The following is a 14,524-nucleotide window of genomic DNA, read 5'->3' as shown; positions in this document are numbered from 1 at the left end:
ACAAAATTAATCCGTTCCGAAGCGGCTTTCGTAACCTGATTTTTTCGTATTTTGAACCACATTTTACATGTAAATTGCCTAATTCGTTCCAAGCCCTACAAAAACACCACAGTAAATTTTATAATAAAGCTAAATTGACCAATAAACAATGAAAAACAACAATTTGGACCATTCAGTACCTGATATAAACTACTACATATACTATATGTACCTATAAATAAAATGTATTGGTGTACATGGTACAAGAAATACTGTACGTAGATATGTAGTAAAATGTGGAACCTTACCTTTTGAGTGAGGCGATCTCCGAAAGTGGCGACAGAGGAGGAGGACAAATGGCAGAAAATATGAACACTTAACTTTACGAAGCACATTAAAAAATGGCAGAAAACATTTATGCTAAACTTTACGAAATACATTAACAAATGGCAGAAAACATTAACACTTAACTTTACAAAAAACTTAAAATTAAATTTCTTTTTTTTTTTCTCTCTTCTTGATTTTTACATTTTTTTTTTATACTTTATACTTAACATTTTTTACAAAATTTCAATTTCTTCACCACTTTCAACTTTGTTTTTTCGCATCACTTGGATCTTCCTGTTTGCTTACTAATACTAAAGACCTCTTTAAAAAACTAACTATCCAAGGAAGATTGCTTCTGCCTGCTTTTCACATGTTCCGGAAACGACTCAGGCAAACGTCATCGAACTGCGCAAGCATACGACCTGTGTAAGCCTTTTCAGGGTGTCTCTTTTCTACAAATGATTGCACTTTATGAAAAGCAGCTAGAGCATCCTTAATTTCTGCCGTTGTCATAGGGTCCTCCTCCTCCTCGCCGCTGCTAGAGAACTCTTCTTGAACAACGTTATGTTGCATGGCCTCCAACTCCTTCAGGTCATCCGTCGTAAGCTCCTCTTGGTGCTCCTTGAGAAGGTCATTGATGTCGTCCTCGTCGACGACCAGCCCCATGGACTTGCCGAGTGCAACGATCTCGTCAAGATCTGGTTGCGAAACAGTTTCAGGATCGTCAACTGTTTCTGAATCTGCATCAGCTTCGCCCACGTCGAATCCCTTGAAGTCGGGTGGATACGGCATCAGGCCAGAGTTTTCTCCACGAAGAATTCAAGGTTCACCTCGAAACCACCTGCCAAGCTTGATCGATGAGTCGGATGCATATGACGATATCGAAATGCTCCTTCCAAAATTCACGCAAGGTGAGGTTTGTGGTATTGGTGATGTCAAAACATCTCTTGAAAAAGTGTTTCGTATACAGCTTCTTGAAGTTCGATATCACTTGCTGGTCCATAGGCTGGAGGAGAGGGGTGGTGTTAGGCGGAAGATAAAGAACCTTGATGAAAGAATACTCCGCTAGGATATCTTCCTCGAGGCCAGGAGGGTGAGCAGGGGCATAGTCCAACAACAGCAGACATTTCCGAGGGAGGCGCTTCTCTTCCGAGAATTTCTTCACTGTTGGGCCGAAACAGATTTACCCACTCGGTGAACAAAAGTCTCGTTACCCAGGCTTTCGCATTAGCCCTCCACATCACTGGAAGCTTCTCCTTTAGCACTTTGTGGGCCTCAAAGGCTCAAGGAGTCTCGGAATGATAGACAAGCAGGGGCTTGACTTTACAATCCCCACTGGCCTTAGAACATAGTGCGAGTGTAAGCCTGTCTTTCATAGGCTTATGCCCGGGTAGCTTCTTCTCTTCCTCCATGATGTACATCTGACGAGGCTTTTGTTTTTCCAAAAAAGGCCAGTCTCGTCACAGTTGAAGACTTGCTGAGAACTGTAGCCTTCCTTGATCGTCATCTTGAACATCTTAATAAAGGCTTCGACCGCTTTCGTGTCTGAACTGGCAGCCTCCCCATGCCGCACAATCGAATGGATGCCAGTCCGTTTACAGAATTTATCAAACCACCCACGAGAAGCCTTGAAGTCTGGGGTTGGCGTCGATGTCCCTTCTCTGTCATCTTCGGCCTGGGCAGTCGGATCACCGAAAATAGTGCTGGCGTTGTGGCAGATTGCCGTCTCGGTTATCGTATTGCCATTGACTTCTTTGTCTTTTATCCATACAAGAAGCAGATTCTCCATCTCATCATGCACGTGGCTGCTCACGCCCTTGGAAGGTGTAGCTGCTTTGATGGCTTCCTTCTGCTTAAGGATGGTGCCTATCGTCGACGGATTTCGGCCGTATTCCTTAGCGATCACACTCATCCGCATGCCAGCTTCATACTTTTTAATGATCTCCATCTTTGTCTCCATAGAAAACATCCTCTTCTTTCCGTGAACTTCAGCAACTTTCTTGGGACCCATGACTATAATTAAGTTAATTAAGTTCACACACAACACAATAAAGTAGAAAGTGAAATCACTAACACGAATTTATGTTAACAAACGAAATACGTATATGTGAACAAACTAATTCTGTGTCCGTACGATAATGCTGGTGCGACGAAGTGGCCGAAGGACGCCTTTACGTAGAGGCATGATGGGATAGATGCTGACCAATAGGAGAGCAGGATCTTAAGGCGGTGACTAGCATCAGGAACCAATGGGAGAGGGAGAGGATGGTGGCTAGTCTTCAGAGTTAGAGGCGCACGAGTTTTAAAATTGTTCTTGGTGGTCTGGGCGAATCTCAGGACTTAACAGTAACACCCTTTGTAACCTGAATTATTTTCGTATGGAGAAGCAAAAAAATCTTCGTCTTTGCTTTCGTAACTTGGATTTTTCGTAAGTAGGGACTTTCGTATGTCGAGGTTCCACTGTATTTGGTTGTGATTTTTTATTTCAATAAGTGTCAGACTGGATCAAGTTTGTTGATGAGCATGTGCAATTTTGAATAGAAGGTAAGAGAAAAATTGTAATTTTCCTTAGAAAAACAAAAGCCAGTATTTTTCATGGGAATGTAAAATTAAAGTGTAAATTACTGTATATCGTGGTGAAGTTGAAAAAGAGAAACTGTTGTCCCATTTTTTCTGTATTACATTTACAGGCTATTTTCTTTCACTTACAATTTTCAGCTTTTATCCAATTAAATTAAAAATTTGGGAGAAAAATAGCTTCAGTTCAAGATTCTTGAAGGTTTGCATGCCATGATAATTGGAATTACTTCTGTATGACATTGTAACCACTTCCAGATGAACTTTCCTAACTTTTCTGAAAGTTACAATGAAGCAAATAAATTTCAGAACTTCATATGGAAATTTTGGTAACTAAAGTACTGGACTTCATTCTGTCTTGATTGTGAATCGGGTTAAATTTCTCCTTCTTTAGGTTCAATTTTTTTTTTAACACTCTCCTACTGGTTATTGATGGGAGCCTTAATTAATCCTGAGGAGAAAGCGGTTCATTTTCATGTTGATGTTGAGGCTAAATATGCTTATTTGCTCCATATGACACTCGAGGCTAAATATGCTTTTTTGCTCCAGGGACATTTAAAATCTGGTAGTGCCTCAGTGGCGTGGTTGGTGTGGTGTTTGCTTCTCACCTTGGTGGTCGCGGGTTCGATTCCCGGCCATTCCATTGAGGAGTGAGAGATGTGTATTTCTGGTGATAGAAGTTCACTCTCGACGTGGTTCGGAAGTCACATAAAGCCGTTGGTCCCGTTGCTGAATAACCACTGGCTCCATGCAACGTAAAAACTCCATACAAACAAACAAACAAAATCTGGTAACCTAGTGAATTGACTTTCAGAAAACCCACAGGTTTTTCTTGCTGTAATTCTGTGTTCCATAGGGTAGTAAGAATTCAAGTTGTAGTCATTGCTCCCAAAGTTTGTGCAGAAAAGGTGATCTTCAAGCCAGTATGTTTACCTTGGAGGCAGGCCCTGGTAGTCAATATGTTTACTGAAAGCAAGCAACTAGGTATTTACCATGCATTTGTAGTCAAGACAACTTGGAAAGTGAGAAATATAATTTACTCAATTTTGAAATAAATTTTGAAATTGATTTATATTAAAACTTCTTTAATTTAGTATTCTATATAGCAACATCTTTGTGATTTTTGAATGACTAGTGGAAGAGCCATTGTTGGATGTGTTTTATTAAATCTTGACCTATCATGTCACTTGTTTGACAGGGTTATGTTTGTAGAGTATTCTTTTTTTTATATCCTTTACTAATGACATTCCTGTTTGGCATCGAAGATAAGGCAGTCAATAAATATTTATGCAGCTGGATTAAATATGAACTGAATTATTTATTTTAAAAATCCAGCAGCAAATTGTTTCTGTGATCGTTTCACAACTTTGTGGTCATCACTGTTCACCTTGGTTTTTGTGTCATAATATGCTTATCTCAGAGTTGTTTGGCATTCTGCATTTTATTTACCAAAACATAGTAGGAGCTCTGGAACAAGTATAGAATTTTACTGTAATAGCTTTTAGAAATGAAATGGGGAATTGCCTTTGAAGTGCACTGTAATAATGTAAGAAATTATGGAGACTTGTCTAAAATTACAGGCCTTTTCAGCTTTGGTATGGTGGAGTCGTGTATGTAGACCCTTCAGTCTATGAGGAGGAGTATGAATGCAGTGAGAACTATACTTTAGAAACAGAAGGGGGTCATCTTACCATAGGAATGATGCCTAATTATGCTAATGGACAAGTTAGCCTTATGCTTCAGGAAGGACAAATATCTGTAGACAACCTATGTGAGGGACTCGATTTGGCTGTTGAAATGTGCCAGAGAATATACACACTTTCTAAAAAGGTTAGTAGTTATGTTCTTGTTATGAAGATATACAACCACCAGTCAGTGGAAATTCATATTTTAATTCTGTTGCTATGAAAAAAAATGTTTAAAAGATTTCTTTGCTGTGGCACCAAAGGGAAAACTGATCTGTGATTGTCCTGTGAGCTGTAAGTGTTTTCAAACCTTTGTATGATTTCTTATTTTTTTTTATTAATTTAAAAATAATTTGCACTGGTTCATCCAATTTTGTTTATAATAATTTGCACTAGTACGTACATACATAATTTCAAAATACATGTTTTTTCACTGCTGAAGTGATCTATAAATGTTGAGGACAAGTATGGCTGGAGGATCTAAATCAACCTTCAGCTGTCCTAAGATTATGATGGCTAAACATTAGTTTTCTTACTAATTGTGATATGTGCTAGCAACTTCAGTGGCTATAAAGGTTCAGATAGTGATATGATTTTATGAAGTTTTTACGCTAGGATTGTTATGTAGAAAAAAGGAGGTTACAGGTTTTGATATTGTGATATTGCTCAAACTGGTCTTGCTCTGTAAGGATGCTACTATGTTGCTATTTAGTTTGTTAAACAGTTGCTGCTCCAAAGGAAATAATTCTGTACAGAATTAACTGGTTGGGTCAGTTGGGAAAGGGTGACATTGTTATGACCTGCTCTCAGTAATGGTTTTTTGGTCGTGCTGTCACCTTCTGTAATTTTTGCAATTTTGAACCCTTAATTTTACCACTCCAGTGTATTGTTTAATGGTGATGCTGCTACTGAAGGTGGGGCTTCATCGTGCTGCTGCTTCATCAGTTTGTTCACGAATTTCTGCAGTAGATATGCACACAGCTGCTGTTTTGGTGCTGCTCCTGTCTGAAATATACCTGCATGCAATTCTGTGTACTACCAGCTATGGTCATTCACAGTTTGGACCTGTTGCTCCCATAATTTATTTTTGCCCTTCACCAACTTTGTTCTCCTGTCATTGGATTTAGGCTTGCAAGTACAGTCCAACCTCTTAAATCCAGAAACCTTGGGACCTGGCCATTGCCGGACCACAGAAAATCCAGGAATATAGAATACATCCCTAAAAAATTAAGCCTGTAGGGAAACAGTCTTGCATGGTATTTTCACATACAAATAGCCTAGTTTCTGACTTAGCCTACTGCTGGCTATGTTGTGACATTGCCTTTTTATCATTTTATTACTCTTTTATTTTAACTTCATCATTTAATAATGTTAACTGTATAATTCTTTTGGAATACTCTATTTAACACATTTAGCATACATTGCCTAGTTAGCCTAATCGTTAGTCAACGTAGTACTAAACTTCTTAGAATATGTTCTTTATCATTAGTGGCTTTCATATCTTAAATTTCATATCTTCATAATTATCGCTATTAGTTTCTTCATCATTTATTTTAATTGTAGAGGATAGTGGAATGAAAAAATAACGGATGAATTTCGGCGTTCACAGTGCATTTGAATGTCTCCTTCAAAACGTAAACAAAGCACACCGGTGCCATCTATCGAGGAAAATGATGACTAATCTATTCGCTAATGAAATAAACATTTTCTAGCGTCGATAAACATTCATTCTTGTGCTTCTTACCTCTAGGATCATATGATCTCGAGGGTGGCATATCGAAAAGGTAAATACACAGTTACATGAAAGAAATTATCAAAACTGTACGCTTATCTCAAGCACAGAGTAAGGAATTCATACTGCCAAATATCTCATTGTTTAGATTAAAAGTTTTGACTTAGTAGAGCCTTTTTAAGTGGATATTTTTAAAAAATATATTTATTCCTTGAAGGTTAATATTAAAAACATTCAACTTCACATATTTTCATTACTACAAACAATGAACTAATGATGGCTGATTTAAAATCAAGCCGAACCACAGGAGTTCCCGGACCATAGAATGCCGGTTTTGAGAGGTTAAACTGTACTGTCACAGTTAATTGTCCTGAATATTTTTAGTATTCACACTGCAAGTAGGTGTTCATCAGTATTCTCTTACTGCTGGTTATGGTTCTGGAAATATTAACTCCTTTTACCACAACTACCACAAGAATATATCATGATAGTCACTGATGTTAAAAACCCTACTTACTACTCCTCTAGCTATGGGTTCTATAGTGACAGTAGTAACTTGAGTATTGAGGCCTGCCCTGCTTGAATGACGTTTGCTACTACTGTTGGTAGCAAGCCTACCTTGATGTCTGCTACTAATGCTGCTGCAGGATGTAGTGGACCTGCCTCTGCAATGTCTGCTTCTACTGCTGGTGGCAGCAGGCCTGACTCGACGACGTCTGCTGCTGGTGGCAGCGGCAGGTCTGCCTCAACAGTGTCTTTTTCTACTACTGCTGGTGGTGGCAGGCCTGCTTCGACAACATCTGCTTCTACTACTGCTGGTGACAGCAGGCCTGCCTCAACGACGTCTGCCTCTACTACTGCTGGTGGCGGCAGAGGCAGGCCTGCCTCAACGTAGTCTGCTTCTGCTGGTGGCAGGCTTGTCTCAAGAATGTCTACTTCTGCTGCTGGCGATGGCAGGCTTGCCTCAATGACATCATTTACTGCTGGCGGTGGCAAGCTGCTCATACAACTTCTGCATCTACTGCTGGTGGTGTTAGGCCTGCCATGACAACATCTGCTTCTACTACTGCTGGGGCCGGCAGGCCTGCCCCGACGATGTCTGCTTCTACTACTGCTACCCCCAGCAGGCTTGCCCCGACCACGTCTGCTTCTACTACTACTGCTGACGACGGCAGTCCTGCCCCGACGATGTCTGCTTCTACTACTACTACTGCTGACGAAGGCAGTTCTGCCCCGACGATTTCTGCTTCTACTACTGCTACCCCCAGCAGGCTTGCCCCGACCACGTCTGCTTCTACTACTACTGCTGACGACGGCAGTCCTGCCCCGACGATGTCTGCTTCTACTACTACTGCTGACGAAGGCAGTTCTGCCCCGACGATGTCTGCTTCTACTACTACTGCTGACGGCGGCAGTCATGCCCCAACGACGTCTGCTTCTACTACTACTGCTGACGGCAGCAGTCCTACCCCGATGACGTCTGCTTCTACTACTACTACTGCTGACGGCAGCAGGCCTGCCCCGACGAAGTCTACTTCTACTACAGCTGACGGCGGCAGGCCTGCCCTGACGACGTCTGCTTCTACTACTGGGGGCGGCAGGCCTGCCCTGACGACGTCTGCTTCTACTATTGCTGCTGACAGCGGTAGTCCTGCCCCAACAATGCCTGGTTCTACTACTACTGCTGACGGCAGTCCTGCCCCAACGATGTCTGCTGCTGCTACTACTGCTTACGGCGGCAGGCCTGCCCTGACGACGTCTGCTTCTGCTACTGCTGGAGACGGCAGGCCTGCCCGATGACGTCTGCTTCTACTACTGCTGGGGGTGGCAGGCTTGCCCTGACGACATCTGCTTCTACTACTGCTGGGGACGGCAGGCCTGCCCCAACGACGTCTGCTTCTACACTGCTGGGTGGGGCAGGCTTGCCCCGACGATGTCTGCTTCTACTACTGCTGACGGCGTCAGGCCTGCACAGACGACGTCTACTACTACAGGTGACGGCGGCAGGCCTGCCCTGACGATGTCTGCTTCTACTACTGCTGGGGGCGGCAGGCCGGCCCCGACGACTTCTGCTTCTACTACAGCTGCTGACGGCAGTAGTGGTGCCCCAACAACGTCTGCTTCTAATACTACTACTGATGGCGGCAGGCCTGCCCCAACAACGTCTGCTTCTAATACTACTACTGATGGCGGCAGGCCTGCCCCGACGATGTTTGCTTCTACTACTACTACTGATGGCTGCAGGCCTGCCCCGACGACGTCTGCTTCTACTACTTCTGAGTGGTCCAGTCTTGGCCCAACGACGTCTGCTTCTACTACTGCTGGCGGTGACAGGCTTTTCTCAACGATGTCTGCTTCTACTACTGAGGTGGTAGTATATCAATGACGTCTGCTTTTGCTGCTGTTGCTAGTGGTGGTGGCGGTGACAGGCCTGTCTCATGGACGTCTACTTATCCTCTTCATTACCGAAAGTTTGTTTGGAGGTAGGTGGGTACCACCATTCAAGTCTACTACACCGCACCGGGTGCATAAAGGTGGTATGCGTAGTACCACCAAAACTCCTCTTTTCAGATAGGGACTTCCATCATTCTGTAATTTCGGTTTGAAGAGTTTGGAGCAAAATAAAAACAGTATGACACGATGCCAGACGTATGATGAACCCAAAAAAATATTATTATTGCTTATAGTAGTGTGTAGGTGACAGATGAAACTGCGTCTCAACAAAAAATCACAAAACCAGACAAGCGTAAACCATGTAATAACTTCTACCCAAGTAAAAAACCAGTTGTATCATCATTTACTGTATTTATTTATTTATTCACATTACATTTTACAAATAAAAGATATGAACACCAGATAAATGAAGGTAGAAATAAAGCCTTATAGTAACTTTATATATATAAAAAAAACCAAACCAGAGAAAAAGCGATTTTTTCTGAGGACAAGAAACTTGAAAAATTAGTTTAGATACCCTGATGCCCCTAGAGTTGTTTTCGTGATGAAACTAATCTTAGAAAACGTAGAAAATGACATTGACCAATTTTTGAAAGATATACTATAAAATTTGCGATTTCCATATTTATTGGCGGGGCTTTCGCTTTAGTTTTTGCTCTTTTTTTTGTTATTACGTGCTTATTTACGGTTCTATTTTGATAATACTTTATGTGCATGTTCCAGGTGCGATATACCAACATTCTGTAAGACCGAATTTCTATTCAAGACCGTAGTTTTCTCACCGACCACCAGTGTCCCTTGTACAAGGGACACTGAGTTTCACATTTTTTTTCATAAAATCATTTATTTTCCCTGTAGGATGATAAAACTAACAGAGAATATGCGTTATTATAGTGCTAATAATACCTGATAATTTCATTTAGCCTGTCTTGATTAGTGTATTTTTGGCAAATATTTTTACGATCGGCACTCCTCCAAACTTGAGTCACTACCGAGAGATTCAGTTCGGCAGCAAACGCAATGTTTACATTCTGCTCACCCACCGGTAAAGAAGGGGTTAAGCTGGTGGTGGGGGAGGTAGACTGCCGCAACGAAGTCTGGTGCTGGTGGCAGGCCTGCCTTAACAATGTCCACTGCTGCTGCTACTGCTGGTGCAAGCAGACCTGTCTCAAGGATGTTTACCGCTGCTGCTGGTGTGGTGTGAGGAAGCCTGTCTCAAGAAAATCCACTTCTGCTGCTGGGGACAGGAGGCTTGCCTCAGCAACTTCTGCTTCTATTGCTGTAGGCAGTAGGCCTGCCTCAATGATGTTTGCTTCTGGTGGTGGTGGCAGGCCTGTCTGAAGGACATAAGGACATCAACTTCTGTTGCTGGTGAGTAGGCCTGCCTCAATGTTTGGTGGTGGTGGCGTCAGCCTGTCTGAATGACATAAGGACATCAACTTCTGTTGCTGGCGATGGCAGGCCTGCCTCAAGGACGTCTGCTGCGGTTGGTGGTAGCAGCAGGTCAGCTTCAACAATATCTGCTGCCGAGTGCAGGCCTACCTCAACACTGTGTGCTGCTGGCAGTGGCAGGCCTGCCTGAATGATGCCATCTACTGCTGCTTCTGCTTCAACTGCTGGAGGTGGCAGGGCTGCCTCAACCATGTCTACTTCTGCTGTTGGCAGTTGCAGTTCTGCCTCAACGACATCTGGTTCCACTGCTGGTGGTGGTAGGCCTGCCTCGATGATATCTGCTGCTGCTGGCGACGGTGGGCCTGCCTCAAGGACGTCTAACGCTGCTGCTGCAGATAGACCTACCTCAACGTCGTCTGCTTCTTCAATAATGTCTTGCTGCTGCCACCGGTGGCAGGCCTGCCTCAACCCGACTGCTACTGCTGGCAGCAGCAGGCCTATCACAACATAGTGTGCTTCTGCTGTTGGTGGAAGCAGGCCTTCCTCAACGACGTCATCTACTGCTGCTGGAGGTAGTAGGCCTGCATCAATGACTTCTGCTTTTGCTACTGGCAGTGACAGGTGTGCCTCAACCACTACTGCTGGCAGCGGCAAGTCTACTTCAAGAACATCTGCTTCTACTGCTGCTGAAAGTAGGCCTGCCTCAGTGATGTGTGCTGGTAGCAGGCCTACCTGTATGTCGGCTGCTGATGGTGTCTTCCTTATGACTGCTGCTGGAGGCAGCGGCAGGCCTACCTCAACATTGTCTGCTTCTACTGATGTTGGTGGTGGCGGGCCTGCCTAAATGACCACTGCTTTTACTGCCGGCGGCTGCAGCAGGATTGCCTCAACGACGTCTGGTTCTACTGCTGCTGAAAGTAGGCCTGGTTTAATGAAGTCTTCCTCTACTGCTGCTGGCGACAGACCGGCCTCAACGACATCTGCTTATAATGCTGCAGGTGGCATGCACCCTTTGACATCTATGCTGCTGCTGGTGTTGGGAGCTCTTCCTGGACTTTGCCATTGATGGTTGTGGCAAGACTGCCTTGATAGCTGCTGCTGCAGTCTGTATTCCTTGATGTTATCGCCTCCTGTTGGCGCTGATAGGAGGCCTACCATGATATCTGCTACTGTTAGCGGTAGGCTTATTTTGATGGTTGCTGCTGGTGGCATGCTTCCCCATCTGGTTCTATTGTTGCTTGTAGCAGGCCTGCCTCAACGTTGTCTGCTGCTGTTGCTTGCGGCAAGAGTGCTCAATGTTGTCTGCAAGCAGCAGGCCTGCCTCAATGTTGTCTGCTGCTGCCTTACATTTGTTGAGGAATTTAAGTATGTGCAGGTCTATTTGATTATTGTTACCTCTCATGGTACTCTCATGGTACCATGGTGTGGTTGGCAACCTCTATATTTGTCCCTCCTAATGTTATTGTAATATTGTTTCTATATTGCTTTCCAGTTGGTGGTAGCAGATTGTTGCTTTTGCCGAGGTTGATGCTATTACCCTTACTGGCTGAAGACTTTTGTTCCATTTCTAATATAATGCAGACCTGCTTAAGCCTCTTGCTTTTTTGGTAGTTTCTCATTGTAACCTTGTGCAGTTTGTGCCTGGGCTTCAATTCTTACCACATTCCCTGTCGCCAACATCAGTGGTGGCTCATTTGTGATCTGCTGTCGATGTGGTTGCTGAGTTGGTAATCTTACTTAATCTATTTGCTGCTGTTGATGCCAAGCTGTGGTTAACTTGCCTCTGCTGCATGCTGTCACTTTTGTGGGTTGATTCTGAATCTCTCCAAAAATTGCTGGTGCCTATAGCAATTGCTCAATGTAGCCTTGCTCTGGGTTCCTGCTTCTGGTATTGATTTTTCTGTATTCGGTTTCTTAACACTTGCTGGTGGTGGTAGCCCTGCTGTACTTCATGGCACCTGTTTGTGGCATTTGCTGGCTTTAATAGGGCTTGTAGTCTTTGTCTGGTTCATGCTGCCTCTGCTAGTGTTAATGACATCCCTACCCTGATCTGTGCTGCTGGTAGTACTTTTGAATATTTCTATAGCTTTAAACTTCAGCATTGCATTGGTGGCAGCCCAGCCTGGCCCTCCTTAATATTCTAGTAATTCAAGGTCCTGGAAAAAGAAAAATTAGAAGTCAATAAGTTAGAGAGAGAATACTAGAACAATATAATGTAGTAATGTTTACAAGTTTTAAACATTTGAGGAAGTTGCTGAAGCAGGCTTTCAGAAAACTCATCAGCATTATATTATGATGGTGAAAGTAAAAGCAGGGAAAGATTATAGCCAAAGATATGCAATCACATTCTACCCTTACTCATCATGCCTCCTTTTATTGTTACTAGGCACAAATAATTAAAACATTAATACAACAGCAGAATGGTTTGTTCTGAAAAGAAATGAAATTTATGTGTTACTATTTAACTAGATTTATGTTATATTTACACTACCCAGCTCTCATGCCCCTTTTACACAGTCTCTGTAAAGGTGAAAGTCAAAACCACCTACAATTTAAATACTATGTAGAATACAAGTTCATGAGAAGTTGTAATCCAAGTAATGTGAAATTTAAAGATTTTGTCAAACCAGTATTCAAGTTTCTTGCAATGTGAGGACTACCTGTAGTCCATAGAAAATTCTAAGGAAAAAAGAAAGGATTGCAAATTAACTATTGAAAACAAAAGCTGAATTTTGACTATAATTTTGTATATGATTTTATATAGAAATATGTAAGTATGAAAGCTCTCTCTTATATTCATCTGGTAATTTAAATATCTATTCTCTTTTTTTCCAGACTTTAGAGGACTACATAGATCAAGCTCTTCGAGATGAAGCTGCTGTTACTGTTGAATGATGATCTTGCTCTTCAATTGGTGTCCTCAGAGCTCTTAATCCATCACATTTTGTTGTCCCTGGAGTTGCGCATATACTTTTGCTTGTTAGAACAGTGTCATTTGTTTTGTTCCATTTAGTTTTTATATTGCCTTTGTTATTCTTGAATAATAGGGTTATCTTTTGAGTACCTAGAGGTATTTTGATGTGAAATTTTCTTGACAGCATCCCATAAGAGACTGAAAAGGAACAACTAAGCTTGAATCTGGAATGGAAAAGCTAAGCATGAAAAACCTTTTGTAACAGTATTATGAAAGGTCTCAGTACAAAGTTGAATGCGAATTTTTATCATAAAAAGTTTGTATATAGTAATACAATATTATATGAAACAACATGATGTCAGTGTGTGATTTTTTCCTTTGGTATACTGTAGATGTATTCCATATTATCAATAGTTTGATCTGAATGAGTATCTAAATATTTAAAGTACTTTAAATTTCTAGTGCCCTCGCAATCTCGGAAGCTCATTTTTATTGTCAGCTAATTTTATAGCTATTCAAATGTAATTGTAAAGATTCAATGCACACAAGTAACAAAATAAACAGCTGGTAAGTTATTAGTTTACAAAATTTTAACTACTTCATTGCTAGATGTAATTTGTTTAAGAAAATGATCATGTGGCATGAGAAAATTGCCCTGAAATAGAGTAGGAATTCTTTTGCTTCACCTATAAGTAAATCTGTATATGATGGTGCTCTTTTCCTATTATTATCACCTTGACTACTTTGCTGCTTACATAAGGCCTCAGTGATGTGGATGGTATGGTGTTGGTGTGCCACCTCAGTGGCCGCAAGTTCGATTCTCAGACATTCTACTGAGGGGTGAAAGATGTGTATTTCTGGTGATAGAAGTTTACTTTTGACAAAACAAAATTGCTGCTTATATAGTGTATTGCAAGAGAAGTGTGCTTACTTAAACAAGAAACAGACGATATAAAGAAAACATGAACATCAATATACACTTACACAGTACCAAATGCAATACATAGTAATAAACATACAGTAGTGCCTCAGGTTACGAGATTAATCAGTTCTGAAGCGGCCTTCGTAGCCTGATTTTTTCATATCTAGATTTTTAGATGTAAATTGCCTAATTCGTTCCAAGCCCTACAAAAACACCACTGTAAATTTTATAATAAAGCTAAATTGACCAATAAACAATGAAATACAACAATTTGGACCATTCAGTACTTAACCTAATCGTTACTGTACCCGTAAATAAAGTGTATTAGTGTACAGGGTACAAGAAATACTGTGTACATGTACGTACGTATGTAGTAAAATGTGGAACCTTAACTTTCGAGTGAGGTGATGTCCGAAAGTGGTGACAGAGGGGGAGGACAAAACGGCAGAAAACATGAACACTTAACTTTATGAAACACATTAAAAAATGGCAGAAAACATTAACACTTCTTGATTATCTCCATCTTTGTCTCCCTAGAAAAT

At 41.8% G+C, this 14,524-nt stretch overlaps 1 long non-coding RNA gene across 1 annotated transcript; it reads left to right on the top strand.

Moving 5' to 3' along the window:
- Positions 1 to 690: 690 nt before the first annotated feature.
- Positions 691 to 13,416, top strand: LOC135210181 (uncharacterized). Its single transcript, XR_010313471.1, has 2 exons — positions 691 to 4,713; positions 12,982 to 13,416. It is a non-coding gene; the product is annotated as an uncharacterized LOC135210181 (long non-coding RNA).
- The last annotated feature ends 1,108 nt before the right edge of the window (positions 13,417 to 14,524 follow it).

Source organism: Macrobrachium nipponense, chromosome 39 (assembly GCF_015104395.2).
Source record: "Macrobrachium nipponense isolate FS-2020 chromosome 39, ASM1510439v2, whole genome shotgun sequence".
Lineage (NCBI taxonomy): Eukaryota > Metazoa > Arthropoda > Malacostraca > Decapoda > Palaemonidae > Macrobrachium > Macrobrachium nipponense.
Note: the sequence above shows the minus strand (reverse complement) of the source record. Positions and strands in the feature narration are given on the sequence as shown.